The 16923-nt window shown below is 38.6% G+C and overlaps 1 protein-coding gene across 1 annotated transcript in view; it reads right to left on the bottom strand.

Moving 5' to 3' along the window:
* The window catches only part of LOC150089320 (sodium channel protein para-like), a 2114826-nt gene that overhangs the window by 1846486 nt on the left and 251417 nt on the right, over positions 1-16923 (bottom strand). The window lies entirely within an intron of this gene.

The following is a 16923-nucleotide window of genomic DNA, read 5'->3' as shown; positions in this document are numbered from 1 at the left end:
TGTTAAAATTAAAGTATCGCTATGTAGAGGGCTCTGGAGCGAGTTCTAAAGCTCGTACTGAAGAGAAATTTGGACAACAAATACAATAAAGAATGCGCTCGCCATTTATTATAAAAAATAAATTAGTTACAAATTTTTTCACTGTATGGCGCATAACTATCTTAGTTACGATTATGCAGATAACTTACGTTATTTGCATAATCGTAAGTAATTGTCACAGAGCCACTATTCAGCTCTACTGTACTGTACCATACCTATACAGCCTTTTCGAACTTTGCTCAGGGCCTCTTCACGAGGCGGAAAACCCTACCACAACCACAGAATCAGACCCAACCAGACAATGAAACGGCCTAAACAGCCATGTGTTAAGACCACTACTTGCTTCAGCACACTGCAATCCCCGTGAAGACTTTCAACCTGCACAATAATTGTGCCTTTACAATGTAGTCTCAACATCACCTTCATCTACCATGACTGCCGCTCCGGCTTCGCCTCCCACCAAGTTGACTCACCACTGAAATGACTCTACTATCTGGACGGGACTTCTTTGTCCCAGGATTGACACTACTCGGATTTGATCCTCTCTGATTGACTCTACCAAATACATCTTCATGCAGCTCACTACTGAAATGACTTCACCACCCGGCCGGGACCTGTCTGTCCCAGGATTGCACTACTCGAATCTTACCTTCTCGGAGTGGACTCTGCCAACTATGACTTCACGCAGCATTGCTGCCAATGCCACGTGGCGATCCTGAACCCGTGCTCCCTTGCGCGGCCCTGTTTCTCCCCTGTCCTGGCGGGGAGGAGGTGAAGGTCCCCTTGTCTCCTCCCCGCCACCCCCCCTTTCCTTCTGGTGTGGCATGGGCCTGCCTCACTGATTTTGGGGTCATCTACTCTATCGACCCTATACTTCTGTCTCTCACCCCCCAGCCTTTAGTCTCCCCTCCCCCCTCTAGCTTTCCAACTAGCGTTCATCCCATGTCAAAATTATCCTAGCCCTACACCCAAAATTCTTAATTCCACACTGTATAACTTAAAACTCCTTGGCCTGACCCAACCTCTAGCGCACCCCCCATTTTTTTTTTTTTTTTTTTTTTTTTTGGTCCTAGCCACTGAAATCCCAGGAAATTAGGTGGCAGGACCTGCCAGAGTACTTATTTAAAAATACTGGTGTACCTGGCTTGCCTCCACGGGGCTAAGTGTGGGCAACGTTGGGCCTCAGTAGGGGTCCAGCGGCTAAATAGCCAGATGAACAACGGTACACGACACTACATCCAACAATATCCATACACTTTTAAATCTCTGGCCTTTACAGTGTTCTGTAACACGCGACAATGTAGACTACACGGAGATGGGGGTAACCCCTGGTGCCGTTAGACCCTAAACACTACACTTTACACTTTACTCACTCTACTGTACTGTATAAAATCAAAGCAGTCTCTTCAAAATCGTACAGTAGATGTTTGCCTGCACTACAGCAGCAATGCCAACAACGTTGCAGGAAAAGGCGCTATTAGTGAAGCTCTACTATCAGAGAATTCCGGCGTCAGAAGCGCATAAGGCTCATGCGGACCTATGACTGTTTGTGCTGTCCGCAAAATGATTGCGAAATTTGAAGCGACAGTACATCTTGGTGTTCGACCAGGTAGAGGCTTATATTATAGACTTAAAAAGGGCATACCCACAAAATTTCTGGGGATAGCCCTTGATACAGCCAGCACCCTCAACGTTGAAAGAAAAAGAATAGCCATAGAACTCCACGAGCTATGGCAAACAAAGTGGGAGCAGGAAAGCCACCTAAGTGGTATGCCGCTGGACTTTTTACAACATTTATATTGACAGGTCACGGCTCCCTAAAGGCGAAACTAGCCTCCTTAGGGCTGGTTGATGACCAAAATTGCACCTATGGCGAGAGTGAAGACAAGACTGTGCACATATTCTATATGAATGTATAATTTATGACACCCCCAGAACAGAGCTAATAGCACAGATTGGCCCTCTACCCAGGGGAGAAGAATATCTGTTCAGAGGAAAACTATAAAGCCTTTACAACCTTCACACAGAAAGCATTCGAATTACGTAGAACTTTCCAAAGAAGGACAATTCAGCCACCCCCCAGCAATTGAACAATAATCAATAGTAAAAAAATTGTCCACGTTTCCCATCTCGCCCAGACGATGACTTAAACTGTCAGGATAGCAGTATTCTGCACCCAGACAGAAACCTGACATGACAAAACCTGATTGACATGGGTACCCACCAGGACTACCCTGTCACGTGTAGGAACCTGGGGCAGACCAAATAAGCAACATGTAGGGAAGGAAGATGTACAGGCAGCCAGGGAAGCAGATTAGCTGAAAAATATCAGTAAGCTAGTAGCGACGGGATACAATGTAGAATGAAAGAAGAATGAATAAGGAGAATGAAAGACAGAATGAATATGCTGGGCACAGAATGAATTGGGAATTATGGTAAAAGGGAATAAATGTCAGTTTTGGTGAAAGAAAGAGTGGCACAGCAAGAGGGAAAGAGAAAGTGATTGAGTGTTATGGTGAATGGGAATGAGTGGAAGAGCAAATATAATTGGCCGAAAGAATAAAAAGTTACTAATAACTTACCTTACTTTATACACTAACAACGCAAACACTATCACTGCATTCTCCCCTGGCCTGCAAAAAACTTGCAGTTAGGCCTGCACTGCATCTGAAGCATAACATTAAGTTTAGGTGCCCAGAGAGTGCAGTGCAGAAAGCAAGAGTTGAACAAATCAAATGAAAGCCAGAAGAACGAATGAGAGGGTAAGTGTGTGAGAAAAAAAGAACAAACCATAAATGTTGCTAACCCTAGTTTTAATATTTTATATCTTGCTTATTTAGCTAAACTATTATGCATTAGTATTTAAATTTACATTACACACCATTGCATCCCCCCTGGTGTGTGCGAAAAAGATGAATGAGTGAGTGAAAGGGGAAAAAATATAAAAAAATAAATAAAATAAAAAAATAAAAAAAAAATATATATATATATATATATATATATATATATATATAGAAATAACTTAGAAAAAAATTATAAAATATAAAAAAAAGTATACAAATAGAACGCAAGTAGAGTGAGAATGCGGATTATGAATGAAGTAAATATGTTTCTCTCCCATTCCCCACTGCCAGCTAACATATCCTACCCTCCCCCGGAGCAGGATGGGCAGTTTGACCATGCTACCAGAATCGACACAACATGTCATTGACGATCTGAACTGGGTACTCTCACCCGGTTCCCTTTTAAAACCCCATCCCCAGGCAGGGAGGGGAGGAGACGGGTTTCTGTCTCCTCCTCCTCTCCCTGCTTTCCCCACTGACCTCTTTGGGGATACCTACTCTATCGTCCCCATTCTTCTACTTGTTTTTCCCCAGGCTTCAGTCTTTCCCCTACTAAACCGACCGAGTACGCCCCCTAACAATGCCGCCAAATTCTAATCAAAGTCTAAATTCTACCGCTTTCTTGCAAATCTCTTTCGGCCCCCTCCCCTCCCCCCTTTTGGACTAACCACTGAAATCCTTGGAAACTAGGTGGTAGAGCATGTCAGAGTACTTAAATAATCTACTGGGTGCCTGACCTGCCTCCTCGTGGCAAAGTGTGGGCAACGGTGGGTCCCAACGGCTAAATGGTCAGAGAAGCAACAGAACATAACACTACACAACAAACCACTCCCCCACAACGGCTAAATCAACGGTCAGAGAAGCAACAGAACATAACACTACACAACAAACCACCCCCCCACACACTTTTTAAATCTCTGGCCTACAGAGAGTTCTGTGTCACTTACAAAGAATACAACGCGGAGATGGGGGAACCCCTGGTCCAGTAAGACAACTAACACACTTTACTTTGTTGAACCAGGTAGAGGTCAAAAACGAGTGGACTCCTCTCGTGTTGAAGATGTGGCTATGGCTGTCGTGGATTTATCAAGTCAATCTCCATGTGGTAGCGTAGCGCAAGTGTGCCAGCTGTTTCTCGCGAAGTGGACATGCCATGTTCCACTGTAAGGATAGCAATGCGTCAGGTGTTGCGGCACTATCCTTACAAGATGCACATGCTACAGCAGCTAAAGCATGGAGATGCAGATATTCGTTTCACATACGCACTTCAGTTTCTGGCGAGAATGACAGTGGATATTACTTGACCATGGAACATCCTTTGGAGTGATGAAGCCCACTTCTGCTTAAATAGACAAGTGAATACGTACAACTGTCGCATTTGGGCAACAGAAAACTCTCGAGTTATCCAAGAGGTCCTGTTGCATTCTACAAAAGTGATAGTGCGGTGTGGATTTACGGCTACATTCATGATTGGGCCATATTTTTTTGAACATGTAACACCGACTGGACCCAGCATCTGTTCCGTCACTGGACAGCGATATTAGGAAATGTAGGCAAATTTCGCAATGCCAGAGCTGCAACAACGTGGGTGCCTTCAGGATACCATATTCATGCAAGATGGTGCGCCACCCCACATCCACCGTTGTGTCCAAAGATTGCGGCAATACTTTACAGACGAACGGGTCATCAGCCGTTGTTTCCAGACATCTTGGCCACACCGATCACCGGACCTCACCCCATGCGACTTCTGGTTGTGGGTTTTTTTGAGGAACCAGGTGTATCGCGAAGGATGTCAAACTCTGGCAGATCTGAAGGACAGCATTAGACGTCATGTTCTGGCTATTTCAGTTGACATGTTAAGTTCTGTAGAAAATGCTGTTCTTTGAATGTAAACTGTTGCTGACCAAAATGAAGGACACATTGAACAATTTTAGCGCTGTTCAAGTGATTTGAATTTCCACAGTGCCATACAATGACAAATTTTGTAACTATTTTTTTTCCAAATAAATGGTGAGCGCAATCTTTATTGTACCTGTTGTCCAAATTTCTCTTTAGTACGAGCCTTGGAACTCGCACCAGAGCCCTCTACACAGGGTACTTTAATTTTAACAACTCTGTATATGCAGAATTTTTTAAACAAACAAAAAAAAAAGTTCGAAATTTTTACCACCAGAGGTCTAAGAGATTTATACATATCGATAAAAAAAGTTATTTTGCGTTCGTCATAAAAAAATAATGACTATTGGATCGGACAGTGTGTGTGTGTGTGTTTTAATTTATGAATACCCCAAAACCTATAGTACTTAGTACCGTGAGTGGGTTGAAGGTTGAGAAGATGAAATAAGACATTTCTCGATATTAGAAAATTTCTGTAGATTGCAATTTTCAGGAAATACTGTACTTGTGAAAGAAAGGTGAAGCTGAAGGGATAAATTACGAAGAAGAAAAGTAGTAATGGTAAGGTTTTAAGAGCATTAGCGACTAAGGCCATATTGCGTGTGTTCGGAGGTCGATTTTCTGTTTGCTGGAAGAAAAATTTGTTTAATCTTTAGAATGTGATATCACGGGCCCACAGAGAAGAGGTTTTAAAATTTTTAAGAATTACAACTAGACACAAATGATCAAATAAAAACCAACTGCATCTCTCAAGCAGAATGGAAGCAACTCTATTCCAAACTATGATATAACCCTAGCACTAGGGAATTGGAAGATGAATCTGTGGTAAAGAAAATATTAAAATAGAAAAATAGAGTTAATATTACAAAAATCAAAAAAGCTCCAGAAATAACCTTAACAACTACGGAGGGATAACACTGCGATCAACTGCGTCAAAGCTATAATCTAATATACTAAAGAATAAACTTAATAAATACAGTGAACAATTCTTAGAAGAAGAACAATGTGGGTTCAGAAAAGGGAGAAGCACAATACGTGCCATTTTCTCACTACAAAAAAGTTTGGAGAAAAGAAGAGAATTCAATCTACCAACATTTCTGCTCTTTACTGATTATGAAAAACCATATGACAATGTAAACCGGGAAAAACTTTGGCAGATTGTACGTGAGGAAAACATCCCAACCCAACTCCGGAAAGCGATGCAGAATCTACATAAAAACGCAAAAGTCTGCATAAAATATTTTAATGGTCAACTCTCAGACTTAATTAACACCAATAAAGGAGTCAAACAAGGATGAGGACTTTCACCAAATTTATTTAATATCTACATCAACAAAATTATTAAAGAATGGAAACAATCAATTAATGACGGAATACAATTGAACAACAGGAAGAAAATCCAAACTATATTATACGCTGATGATCAATTTTTAATTGCAAAATCCGAAAATGAACTACAGATAGTAGCAAATGAACTGAATAAAATAGGTAAAAAGTATGAGATGAAAATCTCCACCTCAAAAACAAAATCAATTGTATTATGTAGAAAAAACATACAAAGAGTCAAAATTGTTATTGATGACGAAATAATAGAACAAATATCTGACTTCACCTATTTGGGAAATTTTATATCAAATGAAGGGAAAGACATTCACACTAAACTCGAAAATATAATAAAATGAATGGAACGATTAAACGCCACTTCGGAAAACAAATGACAACTGAAACAAAATTACGACTGCACAACATCACTTCAAAATCTGCCTTCTTCTACAGCTGTGAGACTTGGGTCATAAATAAGAAAGATGCACACAAACTAGAAGCAGCACAAATGATATTTTTAAGACCACTATTAGGCTTTACAAGACTAGACCACCAAAGAAATTTAGATATCCGCGAGAAATTAAAAGTAGATAATATAGTAAATGACATAAAACGGTATAAAAAAAAATTGATCAACCAACTAGAAAGAATGAACCCAGACCGGATCCCAAAATTAGCTTTTAACTACAAACCTAGAAATGAGATTTAGAAGGATTGAAATCAACTAAGTTATCTTTGCCCCATTGGAGAATTACCTGGAGGGTTAGCATTAGCTGGAGACCAGCATTTAAGGAATTCGTAGTGGATATTCGAGAAGTTGAAGCTGCTTGTGCAGAGCACAGTTTCTCAAGCTGGAAAGTGGAATGCAATGTGCTATCATCAGAAAAACTATGGATAGGATTTCCAGTCAGTGGAAGAAGGTCATTAATATACAAGAGAAAAAGAATGGGAGAAAGAACTGAACTTCTTGGTACATCAGCATTAGTGGAGAAGTTAGAAGAGAAAGCGGGGTCAGAGAAAAAACTGAATACCAATTTCAAAAAAAAAAAAAAAGTGGGTAATCCGTAAGGTGAAAGCTTGTTAAGAAGATATTTATGCCAAACACGATAAAAATCCTTAGAAATTTCAAGAGAGAGTGTTTGAGTTTCGCCAACTTTTCCATTTAATTTTTCCACAGATGGGTAACATAAGCCAGATTATTGCCAGTGGATCGACACTGACAGAATCCATGTTAGCGATCAATGATCAAATTAAAAGTTTCGAGATAGTTTATGAGTTGTAAATTAATGTACTTACCTCCTCTCGGTTAATGGCACTTACCTCTACTCTTCCCATTACTCTGGAAAGAGTAAAGGTAAATGCAACGGTATGATAATTGGATGGGAGGGATTTGTCACCCATTTTAGGAACTGGCTCGATATGAGCAAATTTCCAGAAAAAAAAAAAAAAAACACACCAGTGGAATAAAAGTGTAAAAGGTCGACACAGAGTATGAATTGAGTGTACTCTTGAGTGTACAGAATTAAATGTGGATGGTTCCACAAATCTTTCTAAAAGAACCATGTATGCATATAGGCTCAATATGCATACATCAGAACGTGCCTAAAAAGATTTTTCGATACAAAATATAATTTTCGGGTATTAATCTTTAAAAGTAAGAAAATACTTTATAAACACTCTATAAAGCATGCATGTGTTTTTTAAACTATTGCAACTATCAAAAATAATAATTTCTGGCGAAGGGGCACAACAAAAATGTAGAAATATTATAACCATATCCGTCTTCCTCAGACTCAATAAAAAATCTTAAGGTTTTGTTGTTTACAAATTCTCAAATTTGTCCTAATTAATGACACAGGACAACAACGCACCTGATCATTCTGATCAATTGATAAGATCTGATTTGATCTATTCGTTAGACCTGGAAAGCACAGACATTTCTCAGTTTCAACCAATAGTAGGCACTTTTCATAATTAAGCGACAAATAATGTGAGTTATCTACTGCAAGATAAGGGGAGAACATTTGCTTCCATGAATTAGCTATTTCCTGATCTCTCCATACAGAGTTTATCTTAGTTACTCTCCCAGTAACTAAGATAAACTCTGTGAAGCCAGATGAGTGCGAGTTCTGTTCGTGTGCTGTTTTGTGTTGTTCGTCTGTCCTCTTAGTTACTGGGAGGCGCATTCACCAAGGAAGGCAACTCCCAGCATCCGTCCACGGCACGAAGAGCCGGGCCAGGAACTAGGAGGGACATCTGACGGAACTTCCCCTCCAACAAAGCAAGGAAAGAGAGAGCCCAGAAAAATAAATGGGGGAGGGAGAGAGTTAGAAGTAAAGTGGAAGAAAAGGAGGAGATATACAAGGGATATCCTCAGGCGAGCACGAGTGCAAAACCACTAGTGTGAATAGAGCCCTGTGGAGGGGGTGATCAGTTCTACACAATTTTGTCCGCACGTTTTCTCTGTGGATTCCATACATTCTGTTTTTGTGCATGCAGATTTGATTTTTAGGTGACATGCGAAATGCGCCTATTGTCTTCGCCATGTCTGTCCTCGTGTGCATCCGTCCGCATGTAATAACACGGATCCTAGTTGGTGGATTTTCATGAAATTTTATATTTCGCTTTGTTGGGACGATTTTGTTGAGCCTTTCCAAATTTCATTAAAAGTGAAAAAAGCCAGAAATTATTTTTTTGTGCATATCACATAGGCTTATAGAGTGGATATTATGTTATAATACAGTGGATATTATATTTGTTGTCATGCGCTGGTTGGCAACAAACATAAGAAATTTGCAAGATACGCAGAAACGAAGTTTTCTCGGTTCGCGCATAAAAGTGGCACTTTTCAAGTTTTTCTTTTTTTTTTTGTTATAAATCATGAATTATTACTATTTTCTAACGTCTAAAATATAACGTATTGCGTACACTAACTTTTTCCCCACTTTACAAATGTCTTTATCGTCTCGCTTATGAGAATAAACAAACCATTAAGAGTCGTACCGGATCGGAACAGATTGCACAGCAATCCGATGATCACCTGCAGATACAAACACAAATTTAGGGAATAATTTGTAGGGAATAAAACGTATTCCCTACAAATAACGTATAATTTAGGGAATAAAACGTATTGCGTACACTAACTTTTTCCCCCACTTTACAAATGTCTTTATCGTCTCGCTTATGAGAATAAACAAACCATTAAGAGTCGTACTGGATCGGAACAGATTGCACAGCAATCCGATGATCACCTGCAGATACAAACACAAATTTAGGGAATAATTAGACTTCAAACTGTGTAGCTGGAATGGATTTTAAAATTAGCAGAAAAAGCAACAGTGTAATTGCAACAGATTAAAAATAGCAACATATCATGAATTAACTAATCGTTGTGTACTGTAATATGCACGCAATGAAATACACGTAATCGTAATTTATGGCTTGATAGCGTAATTATTTCGTTCAATCCTCTCATATAAGATACCTAATATAACTACTACCTAAAAAGAAAAAAAAATATATTCCAATTTCAAGTAATGAACAACCAGATTTTTAATTCTATGAACTGTGTATATATCTCCCAAGAAGAAGAAAAACAGTTTCTATGCTTTTGTTTACCCAGGTTTTCGACATAAATGTACTGTGGCGAGAAACGGTAAGGAGACCATTTACTTGATGACAGTCATTTCAACCAACGGCAGGTTTTTATCTGAGATCGTGAAAGAAAATTGAACTGCATTTTTAAACTAAACTATTCTAACGTTCCAGAAAGCCTGGAGATGTAGACGTCTATTTGGGGGTTTATCGTGCCTCACTACACTTCATATTAGAAGTAAATATTTTTCTGAACAAATAAAGTGGAATGGAAATTCAAAGTGACGTATATGATTTAATAAAATATGAAACTTTGCGCAGGAAGGAAAAAATTAAGGAATGCTTGCCGATGAAATTATCAATGTTTCGGTTTTTATATATAATAGAAATGAAAGTGTACTTTATGATAAAGATCGTTCATTTTCTTTGTCTCTCTGTTTGCAGAAAATAAAATCGTTTGAAAAGTCTCGGATAAGATAACTCTTTGGTAGCTGGATGCTTAAAGTAATTAGATACGTTGTAGTCCACATTCTTCAGTGAGTTTAGCAAACACGGAGAGGCACTTGAAATACAATCCGATGCTAACTGAATTAAATTAGAAATAAATCTGAAAAGTGTCCTTTAGGGTAAGAAATACTTTCTAGTAAAATTAAATCGAAAATACTTCACGATTACGTAACTAAAAATTGCTCAAGTTATGAAACACTTATCTAGTTAGGATACAAATTAACTTTAAGAAATAATTTAGCCAGTGTGCAACCAAATTGTGGATTTATCTCATAATATTCAGTTAATTTTATATCTGCAGTACAGCTTTAAAAAAAAAAAAAAACTCAAACACATCATAATTGTCGATAATAGCTAGTCCCACACATCTGAAATTTTTACACAAGTGTTAATCAAGGAACATTCGCGGGAGTATATCAGACTGCAAAGATTCGGCTACTAGGATGGGGGTGCTATTGACAATAACTATCATTGCATAGGACTCAATCAATGGCTAAATTGTTCTTTGGATAGATTAGATGCCTTTAACATGGTGAGATGTCACATTCTACTCAGCTGAGTCTTTCATTATCAACAAGCTTAACAAGTTTAATGACGCGGCCGTCATACAGTCACTTCCAATAAAATTATGTTGTAAATGGTTTTGAATGCGTGGAACAGTGTATCTGAAATCTAGAAAAATACAGGGAATACGACTGTACAATTGTGGCAACCGAACAAGGCTATTCTACTGGAAAGAGACCTCCACGGTTGAACTGATTCGTCACTCACTACTTGTGTGTAGAAAGATCCGAAATGGAAAGTCCCTGTTGAGCTAAGATGAATTAACCGGTCTGAGACAGACACTGCACACTGACCTAACTTAGCACCAACCCAACACAACCTGTTGGAAAGTTACTGTAGGTCTCTCTCACTCAAAGAGAGAGAGAGAGAGAATTATTTTCGAAATGAGGTAGCTTATCATCTTTTAAAAGACTATCAGTGTCAAATCACCTCTTCGTAATCTCTGGTAAAATGTTAACCAAATGGAAGTGATAGCATCATTTGATTGCCACAGTCTTGCACTATTCTCTCGCCTCAATGAAATAAACTGGTAAACCCTCACCACACAATCACGTCAATTCCCAGCAGCGATTTTCTGAAAGCCTCATGCGAACATTTCTCTTCCCAAACGACGATTTTGTCAGCGTACCATTCGGTTACTACAAGCTGTACATTGCGAATAGAACATTGGCAGTTGTTACATGTACAGCAGATTACTGTCCAAGGCCAATTTACATCGTGTGTATTATGTGAATACAAGTGTGAGTATTCACAGGTCGATTCGATTCTCATGCTGTGCGGGGTTGAAAAACCCTATTCCCTCCGCCTGGAATCAGCTAACAAGAGCCCATTTCGCGATATTTTCTTACAATATCACTATCACAAAAGATCACGTAAGTCGCAAGAACTATTCTTGTACACACTTTATTACGTATATTTAGGTCACGATAACTTATTCTTGTACAAATGAATAAGTTCTTGTGACCTAAGTGACCTTTTTGTGACGGTGATATTGCAAAGACAACTGTCACTGAAGAAGTGGTAAAAAAATACCACCAAACGTTTGACTCCATTATGTATATATTTCCAAATCGGAAATAAACATATTTAAATCAAAGTAGGTGCACACTTAGATGTTTACACGTAAAGATCTTCGTTTAGCACTAGGTAACACTTGAATGATGGCTAAATGGACCTAAAAATGGTGGTCATTATCTCTGAAGAAAATTGAGAACAAAAGAGTAATTATTATTTAAAGAAAGATTCAAAACGGGAGCAGAAAATCAGATTTATAAACTGAAGATAATTAAAATTACGAAGAAAAGACAACAGTAAGGAAAACTTTGTACAGTATACATAAAAGATTCGGAAAAAACTCTCAGAATTGATAAAAACTCTTAGAATTGATAATTTGCAATCTATGAATAGATTACACCTTATAAAATATCAATTCTAGGTATATTATACGTTTGTCTTAGAGCGAGCGAAATATATATATATATATATATATATATATATACAGCCTTCAAACAACCAAAACATCAATTCCAATTTCACCGCACTTTTGAACTTCGAAAAATTGTTTTAGAACAATCTGGAAATATTTGTTAATGAAGAGAGTACTCTTATTTGGGTAATATATATTATCATCTAAAGTTTTCCTAATCACTAGTACCTAAAGTACGATTTAGAGTGGGCAAGAGAAAACTGAAAATTGACATTTTATTTATTTAACCTTTCAGTAGCCGTAGATTATATCGCAATATTAATCGGATGTTTACTGATTAACACTTAAAATATTTTTTCTTGTTGCTGCTTTAGAGAATTTGAAAATATATAAGGTATCAACGTTACATAATAATTGATACATTTAATGGGGAAGAAGGTGAGTTTCTTTGATGTAACTGAAAGGAAGGTAATGGGGAAGAGTTGGAAACGAAGGAAAATTTGAATGTTCGATGATGTCATGTTCTTTGCCAGTTTGAAATGAACATGACAGTAACAAAAATGAACATGACATAAAAATGCTTAAAGATAAATGTTTATCTTTAAACATTTTATGCACAGTAATTTACACTGAGTGGCCGCTTTATTAGTTAACCCTACCTAACAGCGAGTGCCCCCTCCCCTCTTCAGTCGTCAAAACAGTCTGGATTCGGCGTGACATGGACTGTAGAAAAGGTAAAGAGGTGTAGAAACTGTAGCACAGAGATGCTAGGTCCATGTAGATCAACTGTTTCTCATAATTTCTGCAAATTGGATGGTTGCAGATCTTGCTATGAAGAGCTTGTTCCCCTTCATCCCACAAATGCTATATTGGATTGAGATCTGATAATAAATAGCTTGAATTCACTATCATGTTCCTGGAACCAACTTTTGTACAATTCTAGCCTTGGAACATGACGCAGAGTCCTATTTGAAGAACCCATTGGCATCTGAATTCACTCCAATCAAGCAGCGATGCGCGTGGTCGGAAACAATTTCCAGATAACCTGCCATCTAAACGTTGCTCCACTGGTATAAAGGGGCCTAATGTGAAAACCCTTCATCCCACAAATGCTATATTGGATTGAGATCGGATAATAAATAGCTTGAATTCACTATCATGTTCCTGGAACCAACTTTTGTACAATTCTAGCCTTGGAACATGACACAGAGTCCTATTAGAAGAACCCATTGGCATCTGAATTCACTCCAATCAAGCAGCGATGCGCGTGGTCGGAAACAATTTCCAGATAACCTGCCATCTAAACGTTGCTCCACTGGTATAAAGGGGCCTAATGTGAAAACATTTTCCGCACTACGGAAATACTCTCTATACCATTACACTGCCACCAGCCCTCGATGTTGAGAGATGGCAGAATGAGTCTATGGACTCATGCTGTTTCCGTTGTGTTCTGGTCTTCCCATCCCTGTAAAACAGCAGGAATCGATACTCGTCAGACCAAGCAACGCTTTTTCAATCCTCCACTCAATGCTAGAAGATTCAATGTTTTTGTTCAAGGTCCCACTGCAACCGGAAACTTTTATTTTCATGGCCCGCTGTGATACCCATAGATGACAAGGTATGACGAGTTGTATGTTCTGAAATGCCTCATTCGTTACCACTGCTGTACTGGGTTGCTATTTTAATGACTGCGTCCTTTCTGTTGCCCTGCACAAGTCGGATCAGCTTCCATTGGCCTCTCGCATCGACGATCTGTTTCCAACCATAGGATCACCGGTGGCTGATTGTTATTTGGTTACTGGTTCAGTCTCAAAACACCAGAGACACAGTAGTCGTGCAAGTCTATCAGGGCTGCAGTTTCAGAAATATTCATACAGGCGCTCTAGCGCCAAATACCATGCTACTTCAGAATCGCTTAAATCGTTTGTCTTCTCCATTCTGTCACCAGTTGTACACATATATGGGCAAATATGTAGTATCCCTACATATCTGCCCACCTTTTAAAATCGCATGGTACGAACACGTGATGCTATTTAATGAAGAAGCAGTCCATTTCGTGAGAAGATCAGATGGGTCTAATAAAGTACCCACTCGGTGTATATGTTTATAACAAAACTACATATCTCAAATAACAATCCTGTTCTTGAAATACATGGAGAGTTCAGTAATACCGCAACGGGCAGTGAACTGAGGATACTGCTTATTAAACCTTAAAGAAGAGTCCACCACTTCCACATTTGGAAACAACAGTTGATCAGACAAATTTAAAATTAGAAATCATAAAACTTAAGACAATATCTAATCCAATTTGAACGTCAAATTCCAAAATTCCACCTGAAAAATATAAGAAAGGTCCAGACAACAAAGACTACGTCTACAAACAAGCAAGTAGACCTCGGTGCCTATCAGTTTAAACATTCTGTATTCAGCCAAATATTCTAATCATTTTAGAGTTAATCGATGGATATACTGCATAATAATCACTTTTATTAACATTAATTACATTCAGTAACTCTATCATAGCTGGACAGAGAGTTTTCAGATTATATTAGATTGTTGACGTAGGATTTTAGTTGCACCAGCGACTTAGACCATTTTCCGCCATTTGTATTATGTCTGTAAATTACCTGTGTTCTATGGTCGCTTTACCTGTTTGCTGCACGAAAATCCGGAGTTTAAGAATCATGCAACCCTGAAACAGACCAGCTCAGTCACGATACAAAAAAGGGCACTAAAAATTCCTTGCGTCATAGATGGATTCGAACTCACGTATTTGTGGTCTTGGCGCATTATAGCCTTAGTAGCTAATGCGCCAATAAAACCAAACCAAACTCACGTATTTTCCACCCGGTGTGGGGAGGAAGGTGATTATATCAACTATGCTAATGCGAGGGGTATTATACACTGCTCGACAAAATTAACAGAACAAAATGTTTTTCATGAATATTTTATTGTGAACAGTGTCACCGAAGGCAAATATTTTAGATAACAGCATCTTGGCATGCAAATTCCGAGTATCCAATAAAAAACGTTCTAGCACCTTAAAGAGCCGTACATTATGCATATTATTCATGGCTATAAAAGCAGTGGTTGCGACCACATCACCACCAGATGGTTCTTTCCTTAGTATTTGGAAACGAGCCAATCTCGAAATGCTGCTTAAGCATTCGAACAGGTCTTCCGATGATGCAATCGCCCTATCGGCCAATTGCCCTCTTGCCTACGTTGGGCAAGGTGTTAGAGAAGTTAATCATAGGCAGATTTTTGGTGTATTATCAAGATAGAAAATTGCAGATACAATCCCAGTATGGTTTTAACAAGGGTAAATGCACGGTTGATGCTATCAGACAGATGATCGATTCTGTTTCATCTACGGAATCAAAATATGTCCTCGGCCTCTTCGTGGACTTCAAAGGGGCCTTTGACACCTTATGTTGGCAGAGTGTCCTGGCGAGGTTCCGGGAGGCCGGGGTCTCTGCTCCTATCTATAGGCTTACATCTGACTACTTTAACGATAGAAATCTTCTGGTCTCATCGGAATACTGTTTTGTATGTAGACCTGTTACTAGAGGCTGCCCTCAAGGATCCGTACTTAGTCCAATTCGTTGGAACGCAGTCCTTGATGGGCGGCCGCTGTTGAGAATAAGAAGGTCTTGAAAATAGCGTATGCTGACGACCTTGTGGTCTTAGTATTTGGAGAATCTAGACCTGAGTTAGAAATGAGAGCAAATGACATACTAACTGATTTAAATTGTTGGTCCAAAACTCATAAGCTACAAATTTCGACATCTAAGACAAAACAGATACTTCTGAAGGGCTATTTAAACTTGAACAGACCACCAAATATTAGACTCAATGACAATGCTATTCACATTGTATGATCTTATAAATATTTAGGGATTATGATGCATGACCCCTTCAGTTTCATTACTCATGGTAAATATTTGCTTAAAAAAATTAAGGCACTTACAGGGAAAATAATTAGAATTTCAAAATGTGTCTAGGGTGTTAAGTCTGCTACTTTAAAGCTTTATTACAAATGTATCTTTATTCCGATAATATGTTATGCTGCAGGTGCGTGGGGCTATCGTATCACAAATTGTCAAATCAAAAAATATATAATACAAGCACAACGCTTTTTTCTACATGCTATATCTAGAAATTGTAGAACCGTCTCCACTTTTGCCCTGCAAGTTGTAAATGGAAAGCTACCAATAAATTATGAAGTGATGTATCACTGTCTTCAGTATTTCAGGCGGAAAGCCTCGTCGGCTAGAGTCGGGAATTTCTCTATTGATTTGAACACACCAGTGAAGGAGGACAATCTTAGAATAAGATCAGAGTTTATAAATGAATGGCAAATGGTCTGGTCCACTACTGAACAAAGAGTAACTAATAAATTTATCCCAAATGTTAAGGAGTATACTAAACTGCAAATTTCTTGGTTTAATCCAAGTATGAATGTGTCTTTTTTACTGACTGATCATGGTAGCCTTAACTCTAAGTTATACAAGTTTTGGTTGGCTGCCACGCCATTATGTAAATGTGTGGTTGAGGAGACTGATGTCCATTTAATATTTGAATGTTATTTGTATTTAGATTTATGAAATAGTCGCCAACTCCTCACAAATGTGTACAACGAGAATGATTTGCCTCAGTTCTTTAGTTGCAAGGAAAATTATGCTTTTTCAGATTTCGGAGATAAATTGTTTAGACGAAGAAAGCGAATTT

This window comes from Mastigoproctus giganteus, chromosome 2 (assembly GCF_048544385.1).
Source record: "Mastigoproctus giganteus isolate SK-2022 chromosome 2, ASM4854438v1, whole genome shotgun sequence".
Lineage (NCBI taxonomy): Eukaryota > Metazoa > Arthropoda > Arachnida > Uropygi > Thelyphonidae > Mastigoproctus > Mastigoproctus giganteus.
This window is presented reverse-complemented; position numbering and strand designations above follow the sequence as displayed.